Source organism: Bos grunniens, chromosome 1, assembly GCF_055505025.1.
Source record: "Bos grunniens cultivar Pamir isolate PY7600 chromosome 1, Bosgru_T2T1.0, whole genome shotgun sequence".
In the NCBI taxonomy this organism is placed as follows: domain Eukaryota; kingdom Metazoa; phylum Chordata; class Mammalia; order Artiodactyla; family Bovidae; genus Bos; species Bos grunniens.
In genome coordinates this window covers 45,962,935-45,985,272 of record NC_141165.1, presented here as the reverse complement: position 1 = coordinate 45,985,272, position 22,338 = coordinate 45,962,935, and the positions used below count along the sequence as shown (strand labels likewise).

Here is a 22,338-nt window from a genome sequence, read left to right as displayed (position 1 = left end):
TGGAGAAGACTCTTGAGAGGCCCTTGGATGGCAAGGAGATCAAACCAGTCAATCCTAAAGGAAATCAGTCTTGAATATTCATTGGAAGGACTGATGCTGAAGCTGAAGCTCCAATACTTTGGCCACCTGATGCAAAGAACTGAATCATTGGAAAAGACTCTGATGCTGGGGAAGATCGAAGGCAGGGAGAAAAGGGGATGACAGAGGATGAGATGATTGGATGGCAACACTGACTCAATGGATATGAGTTTGAGCAAGCTCCAGGAGTTGGTGATGGACAGGGAAGCCTGGCATGTTTCAGTCCATGGGATCACAAAGAGTCGGACACGACTGAGCAACTGAACCAAACTGGTGCACTTAAGATTCTGACTCTAAGCTCCCTAGGAAAGTAGCATGCCTTGCAAAGTATTGCTTTAAGGATTTATTTATGTCTTGCTGCTACTGCTGCTAAGTTGCTTCAGTTGTGTCCGACTCTGTGCAACCCCATAGACGGCAGCCCACCAGGCTCCCCTGTCCCTGGGATTCTCCAGGCAAGAACTCTGGAGTGGGTTGCCGTTTCCTTCTCCAATGCATGAAAGTGAAAAGTGAAAGTAAAAGTGAAGTTGTGTCCGACCCTCAGCGACCCCATGGACTGCAGCCTTCCAGGCTCCTCCATCCATGGGATTTTCCAGGCAAGAGTACTGGAGTGGGGTGCCATTGCCTTCTCTGATTTATGTCTTGGGCTACTATTAAATACAAATAGATAGTATAAAGATTTAAGCATACAATAATTAGTTTAACAATATAGCATGATAGTAAGTCATGTAAAATTATTTTATATGATATAGTTTAAAAGTGTTTCATAGAACACTCATTCCTAGTGGGAAAGAAATGACAGTTTAAGGAGCACTTTCATTAATCATGAAATTAAGTTCTTCTTTCAATAAGATTTTCATAGAAATGTGAAGAAAGCAACCAAGGCACCTTGATTACTAAAACTGATCTGGGAATTCTTATTTACCTGCCTTCCATTTATCAGTACAAATGTCTGTGAAGCAAATAGAGATTAAGGTTCTGGTGATTCTGCTGTTCTCCAAAGAGGACAATTTTGCTGTTGTCTTCAAGCTGATTTCTTGCCAGTATCTCCAGCATCATGTTCATGCTGATGTTATGAAAGGCAAGTATGTATACTTATAAAATTCCATTATTCAATACATGTTGATATATGCACTCTCTATTGCCAGAAATACAGTAGACACGAAATTTGTATTTACCTATTGAATGAATAAATGAATGACTAGATGCAGGACTCTATGAAGAATGCTTAGATAAATATGATTTACTGTATATTAGATATTTAAAATATGCTTTTAAATATTTTTACATCTCTAAATCAGAATGCTTCTTATAGTCAATAGTCTTAAAATTATAATAGGCAATGTGTCTCCTTTTTTTATATAATTTTAGGATTTTATTTTATTTTTATTTATTTTAATTGGAGGCTAATTACTTTACAATATTGTGGTAGTTTTTGCCATACATTCATATGAATCAGTCATAAGTGTACATGTGTTCTCGACCCTGACCCTCTCTCCCACCTCCCTCCCCACCCCATCTCTCAGAGTCATCCCAGTGCACCAGCCCTGAGCACCCTGTCTATGCATGCATCAAACCTGGACTGGCAATCTATTTCACATATGGTAATATACATGTTTCAATGCTATTCTTTCAAATCATCCCATCCTCGCCTTCTCCCACAGAGTCCAAAAGTCTGTTCTTTACATCTGTGTCTCTTTTACTGTCTCGCATATAGGGTCATCGTTACCATCTTTCTAAATTCCATATAGAATTTAACGTTATTTTCCAAATAAACGTTATTATACTATATTGGTGTTTTTCTTTCTGACTTACTTCACTCTGTATAATAGGCTCCAGTTTCATCCACCTCATTAGAACTGATTCAAATGCATTCTTTTTAATAGCTGGGTGAAATTCCATTGTGTATATGTACCACAGCTTTCTTATCCATTCATCTGCTGATGGACATCTAGGTTGCTCCTATGTCCTGGCTATTGTAAACAGTGCTACGACGAACATTGGGGTACATGTGTCTGTTTCAATTCTGGTTTCCTTGGTGCGCATGCCCAGCAGTGGGATTGCTGGGCTGTATGGCAGTTAGTTCTATTTCCAGTTTTTTAAGGAATCTCCATACTGTTCTCCACAGTGGCTGTACTAGTTTGCATTCCCACCAACAGTGTAAGAGAGTTTCTTTTTCTCCAACCCCGCCCCCCCCAGCATTTATTGTTTGTAGACTTTTTGATAGCAGCCATTCTGACCAGCATGAGATGGTACCTCACTGTGGTTTTGATTTGCATTTCTCTGATAATGAGTGATGTTGAGCATCTTTTCATGTATTTGTTAGCCATCTGTATGTCTGCTTTGGAGAGATGCCTGTTTAGTTCTTTGGCCCATTTTTTGATTGGGTCACTTATTTTTCTGGAATTGAGCTGCATGAGCTGCTTGTATATTTTTGAGGTTAATTCTTTGTCAAATGCTCCATTTGCTATTATTTTCTCCCATTCTGGAGGCTGTCTTTTCACCTTGCTTATAGTTTCCTTCGTTGTGCAAAAGCTTTTAATTTTAATTATGTCCCATTTGTTTATTTTTGCTTTTATTTCCATTACTCTAGGAGGTGGGTCATAGAGGATCCTGCTGTGGTTTACGTCAGAGAGTGTTTTGCCTATGTTTTCCTCTAGGAGTTTTATACTTTCTGGTCTTACATTTAGATCTTTAATCCACTTAGAGTTTATTTTTGTGTATGGTGTTAGAAAGTGTTCTAGTTTCATTCTTTTACAAGTGGTTGACCAGTTTTCCCAGCACTACTTGTTAAAGAGATTGTCTTTTCTCCATTGTATATTCTTGCCTCCTTTGTCAAAGATAAGTTGTCCATAGGTGCATGGATTTATCTTTGGGCTTTCTATTTTGTTCCATTGATCTGTGTTTCTGTCTTTGTGCCAGTACCATACTGTCTTGATGACTGTGGCTTTGAAGTATAGTCTGAAGTCAGGCAGGTTGATTCCTCCAGTTCCATTCTTCTTTCTCAAGATTGCTTTGACTATTTGAGGATTTTTGTATTTCCATACAAATTGTGAAATTATTTGTTCTAGTTCTGTGAAAAATACCGTTGCTTGCTTGATAGGGATTGCATTGAGTCTATAGATTGCTTTGGGTAGTATATTCATTTTCACTATATTGATTCTTCTGATCCATGAACATGATATATTTCTCCATCTATTTGGGTCATCTTTGATTTCTTTCACCAGTGTTTTATACTTTTCTATATATAGGCCTTTTCTTTCTCTAGGTAGATGTATTCCTATGTATTTTATTCTTTTTGTTGCAATGGTGAATGGGATTGTTTCCTTAATTTCTCTTTCTGTTTTCTCATTTTTAGTGTATAGGAATGCAAGGGATTTCTGTGTGTTAATTTCATATCCTGCAACTTTACTATATTCATTGATTAGTTCTAGTAATTTTCTGGTGGAGTCTTTAGGGTTTTCTATGTAGAGGATCATGTCATCTGCAAATAGTGAGAGTTTTACTTCTTCTTTTCCAATCTGGATTCCTTTCATTTCTTTTACTTCTCTAATTGCTGTGGCTAAAATTTCCAAAACTATGTTGAATAGTAGTGGTGAAAGTGGGCATCCTTGTCTTATTCCTGACTTTAGGGGAAGCACTTTCAATTTTTTGCCATTGAGGACAATGTTTGCTGTGGGTTTATTATATATAGCTTTTATTATGTTGAGGTATGTTCCTTCTATGCCTGCTTTCTGGAGGGTTTTTATCATAAATGGATGTTGAATTTTGTCAAAGGCTTTCTCTGCATCTATTGAGATAATCATATGGTTTTTATCTTTCAATTTATTAATGTGGTGTATCACATTGATTGATTTGCGAATATTGAAGAATCCTTGCATCCCTGGGATAAAGCCCACTTGGTTATGATGTATGATCTTTTTAATATGTTGTTGGATTCTGTTTGCTAGAATTTTGTTAAGGATTTTTGCATCTATGTTCATCAGTGATATTGGCCTGTAGTAATGTCTCTTTCTTAATGATACACAAATTAACAATACAACTTACAATTGACGGTCTTTGATTTGATGATTTTTTGGTCACATATCTGAGAGAACATGGCTTGAACAAAAATCTTGGACTTGTAAATATAGAAGAAAGCTTAGAGGGCATCTTGTTCAACCTCTCTCGTTTAATAGACATCAAAACTGAAACCCTAGGAGATCAAGGCCCAAATAATTCAGCTATTTCATAGAAATGCTGAAACCAAAATGCAGTTTTCCTGACTCTTGACTGAATATATCATACCACATTACTTGACATGATAAAAATTTCATAAATAATCCCAATCTGCACTGACATTTTTTTCTTTTGGTTAAAAAACGATTTGGTTTTTAAAAGCCTGTTGTTTTTTTTATCAAAGGTATCATAACTTACATATTTCAATGAATTTTTCTTCAAAGTAAGCACCTTTGAAAATTAGATGCTTTGATTCTATTGATATCATAACACAAAACATCTCTGGGATTTGTTTGATGTCATCTTCAGAGAAAGTTTATCTATTAGAAAAGAAATCAGCCTTTTTACTTAGAACAGTAGTACTGTTACTTTCTAGGGGGCATTTCAGAAATTTGCAGAAGATTGTAACAACAGTGACGTTGCCACTGCCTTTTAGTGGATATAAGTCAGGGACAAGCTTGTGCCTAATTTTTATTGAAAGCTCCCTACTTTTCCATGCCCTACTCCTTAAGTCCCTGTAAAAAAGCCTTACATGCCACCAGCTGCAGACATCCCAGCCCAGGTTGACATCCCAGCTTGTACTTCCACACCCTACAGGGAATATATCCACAGAAAAGTCTGTGCATGCCCTCTGGGCAGGGAATTCTAGAATTCTGGGTATGCAAGGAAGATGGTCCAGAAAAGAGGGGGCAGCTGGATGGTTGTATCCTTTGGATTCCAAGGACTCTTTGCTCTCTTGGGGTCAGAGTAGGGTCCTGGGCTGCCTAAGGCAGTGCTGGTCATGCTTCCCTGCAGGCACATTCCAGCACAACCAAGCAGGGCCTGTGTCCTGACAACTCCCAAATGTTCTGCCAACTAAATCACTACAAATATAAACTGGTTCATAAAAATTCTAAAAAGTCTTTATAAGATGTTAGTCAAAAAGCCCAGTCTTGTAGAAGGACTTTATTTGGGAGAAAGAAGCTTATTTGGAATAAAGGGTTTGTCATAAAACTTATTGACCAGTTTATTCACTGTACACACTCTGTCTGCCAATTTCAACTATTCAGTTGTCTGTACAATAGTGCAGTTGGCAAGAAGCAAACAAACTATTTGCAAACAGCTAATAGATGAAGATTTGAAAGCCTTTTAACAGATTTAAAACCACATAAATAGTACTGGGATCTCACTGAATTTCATTAATTAGGGTTGTTTCAAAATATCCCATTATATTGCCTACTTATATACACATACTTTAAATTTTTTCTAGTGCAATGATAAAAATAACATATCAACATTATTTATTTTGGGATTACCTACTACTTTGCAAACTTACTCTGTTACTGCCCCTCTAATTCTACCACACGATTTCTTTTGAGGTCTTTATATCACATTCCTATTTCTTTTCAAATGTATCATCTGCTCCCCTTGCCTATGGAAAGCTAAAACCTCCAGGGCCTTTGTCTGTACTGGAACCTGATGTGGCCTCCACAGACCACAGGACCACATGGCAGGAATTATTGTGCCACCTCATTTCTATTTCTCCTACATTATACCACTGAGAATGATTTGTGTACTACACTAAAAGGTATTAAGCCCAGCATGTTATTTGCCATATTACATGTTCTCATGACTCCTGTGATTTATCTTGGCACATTACCTCTATTTCAAGTAAGTCGTTTCCCTTTCTCTTATATATGTATCACTGAACATCTGCAAATGGGAAGAAATGAGGGAGGTAGACTCCAGCCAGAAGCTAGGCCATCCAAACAATTCAGTTCCCAACATCCCAATAGGCTTTCTTTTGCACATGAGCATAAACTAGGAATCCCTCACCTTTTTCCAGGAATCACTCTGAGATCCAGAGGGAGGAAAGGCCTTGAGATAATACAGTAAACAGTTTACCAATTTAACAAGATTTGAAATTTCAATTCAAAAGATTTGAGTTCAGTTCAGATCAGTTCATTCAGTCGTGTCCGACTCTTTGCGACCCCATGAATTGCAGCACGCCAGGCCTCCCTGTCCATCACCAACTCCTGGAGTTCACTCAGACTCATGTCCATCGAGTCAGTGATGCCATCCAGCCATCTCATCCTCTGTCATCCCCTTCTCCTCCTGCCCCCAATCCCTCCCAGCATCAGGGTCTTTTGCAATCAGTCAACTCTTTGCATGAGGTGGCCAGAATATTGGAGTTTCAGCTTCAGCATCAGTCCTTCTAATGAACAACCAGGACTGATCTCCTTTAGGATGGACTGGTTGGATCTCCTTGCCATCCAAGGGACTCTCAAGAGTCTTCTCCAACACCACAGTTCAAAAGCATCAATTCTTCGGCGCTCGGCTTTCTTCACAGTCCAACTCTCACATCCATACATAACCACTGGAAAAACCATAGCCTGGACTAGACAGACCTTTGTTGACAAAGTAATATCTCTGCTTTTCAATATGCTATCTAGGTTGGTCATAACTTTCCTTCCAAGGAGTAAGCGTCTTTTAATTTCATGGCTGCAGTCACCATCTGCAGTGATTTTGGAGCCCCAAAAAATAAAGTCTGACACTGTTTCCACTGTTTCCCATCTATTTCCCATGAAGTGATGGGACCAGATGCCATGATCTTCGTTTTCTGAATGTTGAGTTTTAAGGCAACTTTTTCACTCTCCACTTTCACTTTCATCAAGAGGCTTTTTAGTTCCTCTTCACTTTCTGCCATAAGGGTGGTATCATCTGCATATCTGAGGTTATTGATATTTCTCCAGGCAATCTTGATTCCAGCCTGTGCTTCTTCCAGCCCAGCGTTTCTCATAATGTACTCTGCATATAAGTTAAATAAGCAGGGTGACAATATACAGCCTTGACGTACACCTTTTCCTATTGGGAACCAGTCTGCTGTTCCATGTCCAGTTCTAACTGTTGCTTCCTGACCTGCATATAGGTTTCTCAAGAGGCAGATCAGGTGGTCTGGTATTCCTATCTCTTTCAGAATTTTCCACAGTTTATTGTGATCCACACCGTCAAAGGCTTTGACATAGTCAATAAAGCAGAAAGATGTTTTTCTGGAAATCTCTTGCTTTTTTGATGATCTAGCAGATGTTGGCAATTTGATCTCTGGTTCCTCTGCCTTTCCTAAAACCAGCTTGAACATCTGCTGGTTCATGGTACATGTATTGCTGAAACCTGGCTTGGAGACTTTTGAGCATTACTTTGCTAGTGTGTGAGATGAGTGCAATTGCGTGGTAGTTTGAGCATTCTTTGGCCTTGCCCTTCTTTGGGATTGGAATGAAAACTGACCTTTTCCAGTCCTGTGGCCACTGCTGAGTTTTCCAAATTTGCTGGCATATGGAGTGCAGCACTTTCACAGCATCATCTTTCAGGATTTGAAATAGCTCAACTGGAATTCCAGCACCTCCACTAGCTTTGTTTATAGTGATGCTTTCTAAGGCCCACTTGACTTCATATTCCATGATGTCTGGCTCTAGGTGAGTGATCACACCATCATGATTATCTGGGTCGTGAAGATCTTTTTTGTACAGTTCTTCTGTATATTCCTGCCACCTCTTCTTAATATCTTCTGTTTCTGTTAGGTCCATACCATTTCTGTCCTTTATCAAGCCCATCTTTGTATGAAATGTTCCCTTGGTATCTCTAATTTTCTTGAAGAGATCTCTAGTCTTTCCCATTCTGTTGTTTTCCTCTATTTCTTTGCATTGATCGCTGAGGAAGGCTTTCTTATCTCTCCTTGCTATTCTTTGGAACTCTGCATTCAGATGCTTACATCTTTCCTTTCCTCCTGCTTTTCACTTCTCTTCTTTTCACAGCTATTTGTAAGGCCTCCTCAGACAGCCATTTTGCTTTTTCGCATTTCTTTTCCATGGGGATGGTCTTGATCGCTGTCTCCTGTACAATGACATGAACCTCCGTCCATAGTTCATCAGGCACTCTGTCTATCAGATCTAGTCCCTTAAATCTATTTCTCACTTTCACTGTATAATCATAAGGGATTTGATTTAGGTCATACCTGAATGGTCTAGTGGTTTTCCCTACTTTCTTCAATTTAAGTCTGAATTTGGCAATAAGGGGTTCATGATCTGAGCCACAGTCAGCTCCTGGTCTTGTTTTTGTTGACTGTATAGAGCTTCTCCATCTTTGGCTGCAAAGAATATAATCAATCTGACTTCAGTGTTGACCATCTGGTGATGTCCATGTGTAGAGTCTTCTCTTGTGTTGTTGGAAGAGAGTGTTTGCTATGACCAGTGCGTTCTCTTGGCAAAACTCTATTAGCCTTTTTCCTGCTTCATTCCGTACTCCAAGGCCAAATTTGCCTGTTACCCCAGGTGTTTCTTGACTTCCTACTTTTGCATTCCAGTCCCCTATAATGAAAAGGACATCTTTTTTAGTGTTTAAAACATCTTGTAGGCCTTCATAGAACTGTTCAACTTCAGCTTCTTCAGCGTTACTGGTTGGGGCATAGGCTTAGATTACCGTGATATTGAATGGTTTGCCTTGGAAACGCAAACCATTTTTGGAGATCATTCTGTCATTTTTGAGATTGCATTCACGTACTGCATTTGGAAAGGGTATTCAAAAGTGGGAACTGATCATCTGTTTTTGAAAACTAAAACAATTATAGATCAGAAGTACAAAGGGAAGCAAAGCATAAGTACAAAAGTAATGTTACTCTGTAGCCAACTAAGCCAACCGTGCTCTTTTCCCCATGGGAGCCCAGGGTGCAATGGCCTCAAGCAGCCTCCCCAGTGGTGCATGCTGCCTTCCTAAGTGACCTGAGAGACAAGCTTCTTGAGTGAACATGCATGTCTGATCTTGTGCTGTCCCAAATCTAGGCTTCAGACATGTATGTGGGGTACCTTTGGAAAGCCCTAGGCACAGTGGCCAAGGTCTACTTTGGCCAAGTCATCATGTCCATCCACACCAAGCTGAAGAACAAGGAGCATGTGATTGAGACCCTGCTCAAGACCAAGTTCAAGTTTCCTGGCTGCCAGAGGATCTACATCTCCAACAAGTGAGGATTTACTAAGTTTAATGCAAAAGAATTGAGGACATAGTGGCAGAAAACGGGCTTATCCCAGATGGCTGAGGAGTCAAATACATTCTTAATAGTGGCTCCTGGACAAATGGTGGGCCCCACACTTGTAAGAAACTTGGTGCTATTCCCTTCTTACTCACACCCAACATTTAAGTCATACTTTCCTGTCCAAAAAAACAAGTAATGTTAAAGACAAACATTGAGCATACTCCAGGAGATAGTGAAGGACAGGGAAGCCTGGCATGCTGTAGTTTATGGGGTTGCAGAGAGTCAGACTTGACTTAGTGACTGAAAAACAACAAAGATAAACATAAGTGAAAACATGAAACATGTTAAACATATTCCAAAGCAATTGCTCAGAAGAGGAAAGCTGGATGCAACATAGAAGATATGTAGAGAAGTTCTGATGTTTTTAATAGAGTCAACTTCATGCTAGATTTTGTTAGTTAGGAGCATGAACTCACAAGAAACACAAAGTCCTCCTGATTGTGGGAATTTCTCCCACCTCAGTCCCCTCTATTCTGTTCACCTAAACTCTGGCTCCCCTTTCTCTTGACTCTCCAAGCTGAGACCTTTGGTGCACTGACCACACACAGTATCACATGTGTGTGTCCACCAGTGACCAGCTAAATGATCAATCTGTCTGTGATCACAGCCCAGCTTACAGTATAATACTGCAGTCATCCGTCTGCTCTCCTTAGGATCTCCTTTCAGGTTTTAGACCACATCAGGTCAGTTCAGTTGATCACCCATGTCCGACTCTTTGCGACCCCATGGACTGCAGCACACCAGGCTTCCCCGTCCATCACCAACTCCCAGAGCTTGCTCAAACTCATGTCCGTCAAGTCAGTGATGCCATCCAAAAGTATAAACAGCAGCACAATTTTTCAATTCTTCCTACTTAAGCATTTGTAATCTATTTCTATTTAATATACAGGTATAATTCACTCTCCCTTTTGTTGGGCTAGCTACAGAAAGAAATGGAATTGTCTTAAAGAATCAGTGGCATAAAAAATAGGAAGTTTTAGTGGGAAAGGTCCTATGAAAGGAGACCTGAGTCCTAGATCCAGCTCCCTTGCTAAATATATACTATGTGACCCAAATCATGCTAAACATCTTCCTGGACTTGGGTAGAGCAAGCACCCTAAGCAACAAAACCCAGCAGTAATGTTTTTCTCCCTTAAAAACACTCTAACTCCTTTATAGATCTTTTATGTTACATTCACCTTTCTTCTTCTGGGCAAATGAACAACTCACATACTAGGTATCATGCTAGAGGCCAGGAAAGCAAAATGGTTATGAACATGGTCCCATCCCATATATACTTTCAAATCTAGTGAGAGAGATGGCCATTTGTGCCAATAATTACACACAGAAGCAAGTGGAGAGGAACACAGGTGGAAAATGATCAATTCTTTTCAAGAGAGTGGCCTCATTTGAGGCAGCGAAACCTTCCCTGCTCATGTACAGAATGATGTGAGGCTCAAATGGGACACTGTATGTGAATGAACTTTGAAAGTTGTAACTCTCTCTCTTCTTGTGAGGCACTCATCTTACGTTTCCTGTCTTTCTTATCTGGTCACATCTAAACTGTAGTGTTGGGTAAAGTGTCAACAGACAAAGGGGCGGTACGGCAAGCCATATTTCATATTTCACTACTTTTCCAGATTAATTCACCATATTTAGGTAATAGATTCTGAAAAGCAATCCTCCCCGCAGCCAATGGGTTAAGAACCAGTTCAATCTGGGAGCGATAATATGCAAGATGTTGCAGGCTAGATGCTCAGCATTGACTTTTGTACATTAGTATGCATCAAGCAACCCCTCAGTGGGAAGACAGGGTAACAAGTGATGAATCATCTTGTAGATCATAAGGTTGTATGCACACTAAATGAATCTTTGTACTGTGGCATCTATGCAACGTTTGGCCTTGATTTATAATTCAGTACAAAGTTTGTCATTGCTGCAAAAGGGTAATGAAATAACAAGATAAAGTTGAGTTAAAAGTGCTTTCTCATCTAAATGTCTACACCCAGCAAAAAGTTATGGCTGGATCTGAACCGACAAGAATAAAGGAAAAAAATCATATTTCTCTTTCCTTAATTTTAGGGTTCAGCTGGTGCCAGAAATCTGTTCACTGTGGTGATTTAATCACCAAGTTCAAATAATACTTCTCATTGGCTTGAAAAATAGCTGGACACAGGGAGTAGCATAAAGCAAAATGCTTTTGGTGAGGCACATTCTGACATCTTCTCCATAATAGAGTTTTATTTTCAAATTACTGAATCAACCTCAGTGACAGGTAGTAATTTGATACTTAATGATCATTATTCTTATACTTTCACCACAAGGTTGACATGATGGCTAACCAGAGTCCCCATGACTTGGCTTGGCTCAAAATAGGGGGCTATATAAAAAAAATTTTAATGACACAGTTCATTTGAAAATCTGAAAGAAATCCATAAAAGCAAAGACAATCTTAAGAAGTTTAAGTCTGAGAGTCTTATCTTGAGTTGCTATTTTAATGCAGAGCTATTCCACTGTATGATGGAAATGTTCTATATCTTCAGTGTCCAACACAGTAGCCATTATCCTCATGTGGGTATAAGCAGTTAAATTTGGCTAATGCTACTTGAGGAACTGAATTTTAATTTAATGTTAAATTAACTATAACTTATTTGGAGAAGGAAATGGCAACCCACTCCAGTATTCTTGCCTTGAGAATCCCAGGGACAGGGAAGCCTGATTGGGCTGCTGTCTATGGGGTCGCACAGAGTCAGACATGGCTGAAGCGACTTAGCAGCAGCAGCAGCAACTATAACTTATACAGCCACAGGTGACTGAAAATGAAAGTGTTAGTCACTCAGTCGTGTCCAACTCTTTGCAACCCCATGGACTGTAGAGCATGAGGCTTCTCTGTCTATGGGATTCTCCAGGCAAGAATGCTCCAGTGGATAGCCATTCCTTTCTTCCTGACCCAGGGATCAAACCCAGGTCTCCCACATTGCGGGCAGATTCTTTACCATCTGAGCCACCAGGGAAGCCACAGGTGACTGGTGGCTACCATGTTGGATAGCATGTGAATTCTGTTCTTAAACACTATTTAATAACCCACATTTAAACTCAAGTATTAAAAGCAGTTTTCTAAACTACCTAATTTTTCTGCAATGAGTTACTAACTTCAGAGTGCCTAAGTTTTGTGAATCCCATAATTGACTTTGTAAAATGCTTTTCCTTATTTTTCTGATCTTATTTCTTAAAGCAGTGTCAATAGGGATTCTGGTTTCCTTTGGTTTAAGTCTGAAGCAGCTAATCATATAAAAGAGATGAAAAGTTGTCTTACTTACTGGGAGCTAGCAAAGTAGGCAGACTCCCTGGCTGTTTCAAGGTCAAGCCATGTGTGTGTGTTTTTATTTTAACCAAAGGATGCCATGATGCTGCCTGGCAAACAGCTTCATGTTGAGTCACCAACCTGAATGATCTGAAGGAATTTCACAGATACCACATATCTACGAGGGATGTTAACAGCCACCCTATCAAGTAAAAGACTCCATGTCTTAATAACAGCTATGATTCTCTCCAATTTGACTCTGAATTGCTGCAGACTCAGCTGAACATACAATGAAAATAAGGCAACAGTCCTCACAAGATGGTCAGGAGAGAGATGATTGAAAGCAGCTGATGGGATGTTTTGAGAGCTAGTTAGCCTTATTAGAGTCTAGCATAATAGTTTGCATGTAGCAGGTGGTCAAAATTATTAACTGATTGTTTCATAATTGTAGACCTAAAATTGGAAGAAATGCCAGATTTATATATTACACAGATAAACAGATATAGCATTATTGCTACTATATGCTCTTTTTTGCTTAAAAGCATCCAGTATAAATATATCCTAAATATACAATCCTTTCAGTTCGGCTTCAACCAATGTTTAAAAAATCATGTGATGATTTCAAGTGATGAAAACACTTCAGATGCGAGCTTTCTAAAGGCTTCTTTTATGTGCCCAATGCTGAAAATCAGGTATCCCAAGCACACTGTTCTAATGTGTGTTCTAAGGTTAGTGAGTTCTTAGAATGCTTTCAAATCTAAATCAAAAACTCATGTGTCACTGTAAGTAAATTGTTAGTAGTGCCTTTATAATACAAGTAGTCAGAGCACAATGATTTTTATAGATAAAAGTAGACATACCTTGCCAATAATTCTTCACTCATTTTTATCTGGTCTCACATATATAGATATTTCATAGGTATTTAATTCAAAGATCAATCATTTTATGAAAAGTGTGAAGCTACAATGTTTTGTTTCTGTGGACTAGCCTTCAGAGATTATGCAAAAAAATCCATTTGTGAGAAGAATTAAAACGTTTTTCAAAATGTATAGACGGCTAGATTCAAAAAGAACAAAAGTGAAATATTTTAGTTAGATCTAAAAACAACATGAAATGAAGGGGATAAAACCTCCCTCTAACTGGCACACCCATGTTAGGAGTTTGGCAGTCAGATATCATTCTTTTTCTTGCTATCAGTAATCTGGGGAGGGTGGGGCAGGGGTGAGGGGTATCCTGTGTGTGTGTGTGCGTGAGACTAATGACTCCATATTTCAGTTTGATTATCAATAAAAGAGTTGTTAACAGTACTATGAGACAAGAAAGACAAACAGGTAGTAAAAGGCTACAGGTTTGATTTGGTTTGGTTTTTTACAGGAAGTAGAAGGTTGCAATTGGAGGCGACAGAGGTAGTAACAGTTGATTCCAGAGATTTGATGTGAGCTCCCCAGCGCCAGACTGCACGCACCAAGCCCTCAATTCCTGTTAAAGAAGAGACGTGGGCCAACATTAGAGGGAAGTCTTGAGCTTCTTAAAAGTAATGTATTGAGGTTTATTCTCAGTTAACAAATAGTAGTGAAGAGATAATTGCCTGAAGAATGCAGTGGTTTAAGGAGCTGCTTTAAAGTCAGACAAGGGAGAAAAGATCTGCTGGTGCAGTGGTGCTCTGTGGTGCTTCTTATCCTGTGAATGAGGATGTAGATGAGTTAAGCAATTCTGTTGGAAGCACTTTAAAGACAAGAGAGCCATGAGCAGTAGCTGCAGCTGTGGAGCACTCCCTGTCTGCCTCCTTCCTGAGGCAGAGTGCGATGCCTCCTTGGGGGCCTAATTAGATCTGTGAGTGTTTTCCCTTCCAGACACGTGGAAATGAAAACCAGGATGCAGAGAATTAAACTATACCAGAATAGATCCCGCTCACGGCACCTCCCAAATCATTCAGTCCCTGCTTTCTTCATTCCTTTCCATGCCCTTCCTTATGTCTTCAAGCCCTCTCACCTAGATTATTAAAATAAATTTGTATCAGTTTCTTGTACACAGTTCTTCCAAAAATACCTTTTAAGGATGTCAGTTTGATCTTGTTATTTCTTACCTAGGAATGCCTCAATAGTTTTTCATGGCCAGCTCCTCCAATGACCTATTTCTTTCCTGCCTCTTACACTCTTCTTTGAGCTCTCTCTCCTTACCCAGAAGGTTTGCTGGGGCAAGGAGAGAGAGGAGAAGAAGCAAGATAGAGAAGAATAGGTGCCTGCTCCTGAGTTCTTCCTATGGTATATGTTTAATAGTTGTAACATTATTTCATTTTCTCCATAACCCTATGGAATAGGTATCACTATCTCCATTTTACTGATGAGAAAAGTGAACAGGAAGAAGGGATAAAATAGTGTAAGTCATCTACTTTGTAAGACTTAAGGGTCAGTAATCAATCCAGAGCTGTCTCCAGAACTTGTTTTACAACCATCACTTCTGGTTCTTCAAATATACTGTTCCTTCTGTATCACATGTTCCCTCAACCTTCATCTTGAATCAAATATTATACTCTTATTCATCCTAAAAAATCCTGTGCATGAAACAACTCTAGTTATTCTTGACTCTCAAGAGATCATTCATCATTTGTTCTACTCTAATCTAATACATTATAACTGTGTTTTAAACCGCAACATTGCATTTGTCATGCCAGATTCTGATTGTCTGGTTGACGTGACTGTTTCCCCTACTAGACTGCTCTCAGAGTTGCTTGAAGCCAGGAATCATGTTTTTCCCTTACTGTGTGCTCAGCAACTGGCGTACTGCATACAGCACCAGTATGGTGCTCAGTCAATCTTTGTTGATTTGAACAACTGTGTTGTGCAAAGAGTAAACTGGTAGATAGAAAGCCGTTGGTTAAATTCTTAACTAGAACCTAACAAACCATCTATGTGAGTATTAGCAGATTATTTAACTTCTTCATGTCTCAGAAAACTTATTTGTAAGATTACTGAAGGTATTTGGGGTGAGATACTAAGTTATCTACAACATCTCCTCAGATTCTAAAATCTGTACACTTACTCTTTACATACAGTGTGTGTGGAAGGAAAAGTACTGTAATCAGACACAAGATGAAACACAGCATTTGTAGAATTGCACTTGCTGAACAGTTGATGGAACTTAACTGTATTTATGAGGCAATTGGTGGGTGGGGTGGCTAACCATCTTATAAATAAACCACTTTATGAGTTTTTAATGTGTTCCTTATTAAAAATGCATTACTTTCCATACTAAATTAAATAGCATTTAAAGCCAATGTTTCTTTTTTTACCTTTATTTAAATGAGATTTCTGCTTGCTTTAGTTATATGATTAAGTAGCAAAAGCTACTTGAGATGCAGACTAATAGAGGAAAATATCCCTTTAAAGATAAAAAAAGGATTTTAGAGCAAGAGGAGAACTAAGAAACAGATCCAAGTTCAGGGAATGGAGACAGCTCACAGGTGGTTAAAAGTGGAGTAGCCTCATCCCCAATTTCCAGATACTTGACTAACTGGAAACTTACTGCTATGATCTCTTTGCCATTCCAGCTTAGGATTCATTGGTTCCCTCTAAATATGATCAGTAGAGAATATGGTCAACACACGCAATTGATACTGCCTCACCATAATGGACTTCCCTTTTCTCATATCAAGAGTAGTCTGCCTTTCCATCCTCCATAAGGGGTTGAGCATGAAGCTACAGAAGTCAGGTAGCTTCTTCCATCACCTAGATCTGGGAAGTGGTCCAGAGTGGACAGGTCATCCACTCAAAACCAAGGTTAATGAAAAAAATGGAACTTCTAGGAAAAGAAAGCTACTCTTTCCTTCTTTCCTTCTAGAAGTGAATGAGAGCTTTGTCATCCATCTTGAAGAGGAGAGAAGAACTTGAGGCTGCCACAGACCATCATATGGAGCTGACGTGGAGCCATAGCGAAAAAGAAAAACACGAATGCAAAGAAAGAGAAACTAGATCCTGTCCACAGTGTTTGTACCTTAAATCTACCCTTCCCTGAAGTTTTCCCTATCTCTGGACTTTTTAATTATGTGTGGCAGTTAGTTTTCTTTACTACTTAAGCCAGCTTGAGATATATGTGTGTGTGTGTGCATGTGTACATATATATATCACAAGTAACAGAAAAGCTAACTGATAGAAATGGTCTATGCTGTTCAAGGTTATCTACAGAATGGAAGAATTTTTGTAGAATGTATTTCAATGTCTTAACTACATAAAAGGCCTAAACATTTTTCCAGGTTAAATTCAGAACAAGAATCTTTATCTGTAAACCTCACTACAGATTAGACTACTGAATCCCAATATTTGTTTTAGATCCAAGGTAGCTCAAAAAAGAAATTCAAAAGCATATATCTTAAATTCTTAAAACCTAATTTTAATTTTAATTTTCCTTCCTTTTATAATAGTAATGCAAAAATTTAGAAATGAAAAATAGAGGAAAGAGGGAAAATCATATACATTCTTATCACCTAAAATTTACAACTCCTAATAGTTGGTTGTTTTTCCTTCGAATATTTTTGCTATGATTTTTTCCTTGATTGAGCCCATTCAGGTTGGTAAATGTAATACCTATATTTCTTGATTTAAAAAGTGAATCAGTCAGTCAGTTCAGTTGTAGCTGACTCTTTGCAACCCCGTGGACTGCAGCACACCAAGCTTCTCTGTCACCAACTTCCAGAGCTTGCTTAAACTCATGTCTGTTGAGTCGGTAATGCTGTCCAACAATATCATCCTCTTTCATCCCCTTCTCCTGCCTTCAATCTTTCCCAGCATTAGGGTGTTTTCCAGTGAGTCAGTTCTTTGCATCAGGTGGCCAGAGTATTGGAGTTTCAGCTTCAACATCAGTCCTTCCAATGAACACTTAGGACTAATCTTCTTTAGGATGAACTGGTTTGATCTTGCAGTCCAAGGGACTCTCAAGAGTCTTCTCTAACACCACAGTTCAAAAGCATCAATTCTTTAATGCTCAGCTTTCTTTATAGTCCAACTCTCACATCCATACATGACTACTGGAAAAACCACAGCTTTGACTAGACAGACCTTTGTTGGCAAAGTAATGTCTCTACTTTTTAACATTCTGTCTAGGTTGGTCATAGCTTTTCTTTTAAAAAGCAAATGTCTTTTAATTTCATGGCTGCGGTCACCATCTGCAGTGATTTTGGAGCCCTAAAAAATAAAGTCTCTCACTGTTTCCGTTATTTCCCCATCTATTTGCCATGAAGTGATGGGACAGAATGTCATGATCTTTGTTTTTGAGTTTTAAGTTGAGTTTTAAGTTTTAAGTTGAGTTGAGTTTTAAGCCAGGTTTTTCACTCTCCTCTTTCACTTTCATCAAGAGACCCTTTAGTTCCTCTTTGCTTTCTGCCATAACGGTGATATCATCTGCATATCTGAGGTTATTGATATTTCTCCCGGCAATCTTGATTCTGGCTTGTGCCTCATCCAGCCAGGTGTTTTGCATGATGTACTCTGCATACAAGTTAAATAAGCAGGGTGACAATACACAGCCTTGACGTACTCCTTTCCCAGTTTGGAACCAATCCATTGTTCCATGTCTGGTTCTAATTGTTACTTCTTGACCTGTATACAGGTTTCTCAGGAGGCAGGTAAGGTGGTCTGGTATTCCCATCTCTTGAAGAATTTTCCACAGTTTGTTGTGATCCACATAGTCAAAGGCTTTGGCATAGTCAATAAAGCAGAAGTAAATGGTTTTCTGGAACTCGCTTGCTTTTCCTATGATCCAACAGATGTTGGAGATTTGATATCTGGTTCTTCTGCCTTTTCTAAGTCCTGTTTGAACACTGGGAAGTTCTTGATCTACATGCTGTTGAAGACTGGCTTGGAGAACTTTGAGCATTACTTTGCTAGTATGTGAGATGAGTGTAATTGTGCAGTAGTTTGAACTTTCTTTGGAATTACCTTTCTTTGGGATTGGACTGAAAATTGACCTTTCCAGTCCTGTGGCCACTACTGAATTTTCCAAATTTTCTGGCATATTGTTAATAAGTGAACTTCTGGTCAATATGAAACAGTTAATTGATGTGGAATATCCCCTCACACACACACACACACACACACACACTCCAGAAAAAAGTATTTGCTGAATAAAGTGTAACAAAATAGGAGAGAACAAGATGACAGAGGGGTAGGTAGATGTGGAGTACATCTCTCTCCACAGATACATCAGGAATACACCTTCAGACACAGAAGTGCATGCAGAATACCAGCTGAGAGCAGACAGGAGTACCTGACCAGCAGAAAAGAATACACAGACCCACACAAAACTCGGTAGGATGAAGGAACTAGGGGGAAAGACAAGAGTGTTAGTAGGGCTGGACTTGCCCTCGGTGTGTGGGGGACTGAAGCAGGGGTCCAATCCCCACACTGGGCAAATGTCTGAGTCAAAGGAGAAACATTTAAGGCTTAGCAGCCTAAATGGAATGAGAATCAGACAGTCCTTGCTGCAGCCATACATACCCCAGATGCAGACCCCTGGAAGGTGCAGCAGCTGGGAGCTGGAGTTTAGGGTTTATGGAGCAATCCCAGGGAGAGCGGCTGCTATTAACTGCTGAGAGATGGATCAAGGGGATGTGAGGGAGGAGACTGGTGGGAAATGCCTGTGGAAGAAAGCCAAGCAACCGTGGAAGCAAGGAGATACTGCTGAGTCACGCGTAGAGGATGGAGCCATCACCATAGCCTCTCTCCCCCAAGAAGCCAGCACTGGCAGCTGAACAACAGAGAGGCTGGCCCATCAAAAGCCTGATGCACTGAACTACAGAGTAGGACCCCACCCAGGGCACTCCTTTAAGTGCCTGATGTGCCAGGCACATCAGGACCCCAGTCAGGGGAGCCCCTCTATGTACCTGATGCCTGAACAACAGAGAAGGACCCTAGGCAAGGGAGCCCTCTAAATGCCTCAACGGGCAGAGCTATGAAGAAAGACTGGCCAAAGAGGCCTTCTGATCACCAGCTATAAGAGGCTCAAGAGAAGACTTTGATAGGGCCATAACTCCTGTGGCAGAGGCATTCTGTGTCCCTGCACACTTGGCGCCACCAGGGTCCCCGCAAGCCAAGCAACCGCACCACCTTCACGCTCAACTCTCACTGGGGCAGAGCTGCCACAGGCAAGAAAAGTCTTGTGTCTATGCACACAGGGTCGCTTCAGTCGTGTCCAACTCTTTGCGACCCTGTAGACTGTGGCCTGCCAGGCTTCTCTGTCAGGGATGGGGGATCTTCAGGCAAGAATACTAGAGTGTATTGGCCAATACTGGTTGTCATACCCTTCTGCTGCTGCTGCTGCTAAGTCGCTTCAGTCATGTCCGACTCTGTGTGAACCCAGAGACGGCAGCCCACCAGGCTCCCCCGTCCCTGGGATTCTCCAGGCAAGAACACTGGAGTGGGTTGCCATTTCCTTCTCCAATGCATGAAAGTGAAAAATCGAAGTGAAGTCGCTCAGTCGTGTCCGACTCCTAGCGACCCCATGGACTGTAGCCCACCAGGCTCCTCCATCCATGGGATTTTCCAGGCAAGAGTACTGGAGTGGGGTGCCATTGCCTTCTTCGCCATACCCTTCTAGAGCACTGTATTTCCTGCTGTCCTAGCCATCAACTCCCCTGAGTACCTGGTGCTGCCAGACCCCCTGCGACCCAAGCAGCTGCACCACCTCCACACCTGGCCCTCACAGGGGCAAACCCAAGTCCTCCAGGGCAGCCTCAGGAGCAAACCCCAGTGGACGACCCACATGCAGAGGTGGAAATAAAACCACAACTGAAATCCGGGGGCAGTATGGCTAAGGAAGAAGACCCAAACCTTCCCACCAGCTGTACAAGTTGCAGATTAAATCCACATGATCAACTAGGCAGACTCTGTGTCTGTGGAGTACATTGATAGCTCCCACAAAAGAAAATGCACTAGTTCTGACAGCCGTGGGCATTGGAGGCAAGAACACGGAGGAGTAGGACCAGATTAGAATCTGAGCTGCCCCCACTGCAGGTCTAGAGAGCTGCAGTGTTGGAGGGCATCCTAGGGAGGTGAGGTGGACTGTGACTCCCAGCGAGAGAAAGGACTCTGACAGCAGTGACTCAAGAAAAACATTCATTATTCTTATGTTTTGATTTGTTCTGTAGATCCTTTTGGATTTTTTCCTTTTTCTCCCCTCTTCTTCCCCACCCCTGCCCCGCTGTTGTAGTTGTCAATTTTATTGGCACTATGAAACCTAATTAAGCTTTTGAGATTTTTTTTCTTTTTTTTCTCAGTCACATTTTTTATTGTTGTTACAAACCTCTGCCTTTACATTGGGCTTTTGCAGTTTGGGGGGGTTTCCCTTTTTTCTTTTCTTTTGTCTTTTTCTAATTTTAATTTTTAAAATTTTAAACTTATTATTATTTTTTCTACATTTATTCCTTTGTTTGCTTTTCCTACTGCTCTTTCCCCCTTGCTTTAATGTATATAAATCTTCTTTATCTACCTCTATTTAACTTAGTATATCTATTCATTCTTTTCTTTCTTCCCCTTTCAACATATTTGTTAGTTTCATTTTCATTGCTTTATTCCCCAATTGGTACCTTGTTTTAGTTTTGCTTTCCAGTTTCTGCTTTAGTTAGTTTTGTTCTGGTAGACATAACTTTTGGTTTCCTTTGTTCACTGGGTCAATCTATTGTACTTTATTTTTGTTGGACTGTTTTGATTTTGCTTATGGGTGTATACGTATAAGTGTATATTCAGTCACACTTTATTGTTGTTATAAACCTCTGCCTCTACACTGGGCTTTTGCAGTTCTGTGGAGTTTTCTTTTTTCTTTCTTCTTCCATTTTTTTTTCTTTTCTTTTTTTTTTTTTATAAATTTAACCTTTAATTTTTTTAAACCAGTATATTTTTTCTACATTTATTCTTTTGTTTGCCTTTCCTACCATTCTTTTCCCCTTGCAGTTAATCTTTGATGTATATAAATCTTCTTCATTTACCTCTCCTTAACTTTGCATATCTAGTCTTTCTTTACTTTCCTCTCAACATATTTGTTAGTTTTATTTTCATTGCTTTATTCCCCAACTGGCACCTTGCTCTAGTTTTGTTTTCCAGTTTGTGCTTTAGTTAGTTTTGTTCTGGTAGATGTAGTTTTTGGTTTCCTTTGTCTGCCGGGTCAGTCTACTGTACTTTATATTTGCTGGACTGTTTTGACTTTGCTCATGGGTGTATATGTATATGTGTATATTCATTATTTTAACTATTATTTGCCTGATTTTGTAACTCCCATTTGTGTGGGATTCATCTTTGGTTTCTTGATTTGGATATTTGTTTTAATCTCACTTAATGCCATAATGAATCACTTGTGGCATCTTCATTCCTGACCAGAGTTCAAACCCTGAGCCTTTAGAGTGGGAGCACTGACTCCAAGACCCTAGACTACCAGGGAATTAACCCTAGAGAATATCAAATAGTGAGAACTCACACAAAGGAAATCACTTGAATACAAGAACCAGCATCACCCAGCCACCAGTAGCACCCTATGCAGGACGCCTCATCTAAACAACAAACAAAACAAAAATACAAACCCAATCATCAGCAGACAGGATTACCACTTCACTCAGCCTTGCCCATCAGAGGAAAAACAAACAAACAAACAAACAAAAACTCAGCACAAGTCTCACCCTATACACGGCTTACACAAACCACTGGACCAAAGG

At 40.0% G+C, this 22,338-nt stretch overlaps 1 protein-coding gene, 1 long non-coding RNA gene and 1 pseudogene across 2 annotated transcripts in view; 1 reads left to right on the top strand and 2 right to left on the bottom strand.

Moving 5' to 3' along the window:
- The window catches only part of KCNAB1 (potassium voltage-gated channel subfamily A regulatory beta subunit 1), a 444,955-nt gene that overhangs the window by 398,564 nt on the left and 24,053 nt on the right, over window positions 1-22,338 (bottom strand). The window lies entirely within an intron of this gene.
- On the top strand, window positions 8,946-9,060 carry LOC147379377 (small nucleolar RNA SNORA70; annotated as a pseudogene).
- LOC147379376 (uncharacterized) lies at window positions 13,977-14,637 on the bottom strand. The gene is made up of 2 exons (XR_015160609.1): window positions 14,538-14,637; window positions 13,977-14,120 (listed from the first exon to the last, which is right to left on the bottom strand). It is a non-coding gene; the product is annotated as an uncharacterized LOC147379376 (long non-coding RNA).